This window comes from Athene cunicularia (assembly GCF_003259725.1).
Source record: "Athene cunicularia isolate RWA chromosome 1 unlocalized genomic scaffold, athCun1 chr1_part1, whole genome shotgun sequence".
In the NCBI taxonomy this organism is placed as follows: domain Eukaryota; kingdom Metazoa; phylum Chordata; class Aves; order Strigiformes; family Strigidae; genus Athene; species Athene cunicularia.
The window spans coordinates 15,330,360-15,332,524 of record NW_020799091.1 but is presented as its reverse complement, the minus strand read 5'-3'; positions in this window follow the sequence as shown (position 1 = coordinate 15,332,524).

The following is a 2,165-nucleotide window of genomic DNA, read 5'->3' as shown; positions in this document are numbered from 1 at the left end:
GCAAAGGATTGCCCAAACTGTCTGTGCTAATAAATCATCACAGTCTGAGTTCCTCAGGAAGATAAACACCCCAGGAGGTAGGTGGGTATCGTGAGATGGTAATCAGCATGCACCACACAGAGATTAGCTTGCAAAACCAAATGACCAGCCCACACCTCAGTGTGGGTGTAACCATTACCATCAGTGTTTTCTCTATCATCTTTATATGATATAAATGATATCATATGCTGATGCTCCTTGTCTCCTTGCAATCTTGCTTTTTTTTTTTTTTTTTTTTTTTTCCTTTTTCCAAAATAAAAACCAGAAACCAGCAACCTTTGGGCTTTACAGTTTAGTGGTGGACTTCTCAGTGTTAGGCTTATGGATGGACTTAAAGGTCTTTTCCAATGTAAATGATTCTATGATTCTATGATTCATTTGTAACAGTTTGCATTTATTCTGCTACAAATGTTCACTCCCACCAGCAAGGATAACCTCCCACCAGCAAGGATAACCACCCCAGCACTGCCTCTATCAACATCTTCTTTTCTCTGCCAGGACTTTACTATTGATGCCTTCACCATTCTTTTGGCTTAATCTTTTTCCTAAAATCCTTTTTTAGAGAAAAAAATACCCCTCTTTCCTGTATATAGGGAGCTGTGTGCCTACAGACAGTAGAAGTTCAGGATTTTCCAAAATGGAGAGTCTCCTTGTGGAGGGGATTTGGGAAATATGTGGTACCTGGTCATGAAAGGAGCAGATGGGAGCAAGGAGGCTATGGGGAAGCAGGGCATTTTAAAGAGCAAAAGTTTAATATATGATCTCATCTTTCAAATACTATTTGTTTATCAGACATGAATAATCCTTCATGAGGATGCCAGTTCCCCACTGGAATGGACAAGTCAGGATCTCTGATTGTGCAGGTGACTGTTAAATTTTGTGCATCATCAGCACCTTAAATCGCACCAATCACATCACCTCCCCACACACTGCTGCACCACATACTTATCATGAACCTCCTGCTCGTCAACATGCTCCTTCTGTCCCAGGAAACTTGTTGCTTCCCTCATCTTTCTGACTCATTGCTGCTACATTGGCCATTAAACGGTTTTAAAGTCAGAAAATTGCACTAATCAAATGTATTTTTCGAGTGGCCCCAGTGTCTCATACTGGACAGTCATGCTTCCTTTTTCTCTTTAGTTCATGACATAGGAGATGCTTGGCCACCAACCAACTGTCTCTAGGTTTTGACTCTATCTCTAGGTTTTGCAGTCTAAGAACAGTACTGTTTCATGTTGTAGAGCCATTGTCAGGAAGGAGGTCCCGACTGGTTGGAAATTGGCCAATGTGACGCCCATCTATAAGAAGGGTCAGAAGGATGATCCAGGAAATTACAGGCCTGTCAGCTTGACTTCGGTGCCTGGGAAGCTGATGGAGCAGCTCATCCTAAACACCATCATGCAACACATGAGGGACAACCAGATGCTCAGGCCCAGTCAGCATGGGTTTATGAAAGGCAGGTCCTGCCTGACAAACCTGATCTTCTATGACAGAGCAACCTGCTTATTGGATGAGAGAAAGGCTGTAGATGTAATTTACCTTGGCTTTAGCAAGGCATTTGACACCGTTTCCCACAGCATTCTCCTGGCAAAAATGACTGCTCGAGGTTTGGACAATCGCACACTTCGCTGGGTAAAAACTTGCTGGATGGCCAGGACCAAAGAGTTGTGGTGAACAGAGTTAAATCCAGTTGTGAGACAGTCACAAGTGGTGTCCCCCAGGGCTCGGTTTTGGGGCCACTCCTGATTAACATCTTCATTGATGATCTAGACAAGGGGATCGAGCCTCGGTCAGTTTGCAGATGACCCCAAGTTGGGTGGGAGTGTTGATCTGCTCGAGCGTAGGGAGGCTCTGCAGAGAGACCTGCACAGGCTGGAGCCATGGGCTGAGGCCAACTGGGGGAGTTTCAAAATGCCGGGGGCTGCCCTTTGGCCACAACAACCCCCAGCAGCGCTACAGGCTTGGGGAGGAGTGGCTGGAGAGCTGCCAGTCAGAGAGGGACCTGGGGGTGCTGATTGACAGCTGGCTGAACAGGAGCCAGCAGTGTGCCCAGGGGGCCAAGAAGGCCAATGGCATCCTGGCTTGTGTCAGCAATAGCGTGGCCAGCAGGGACAGGGAAGGGATCT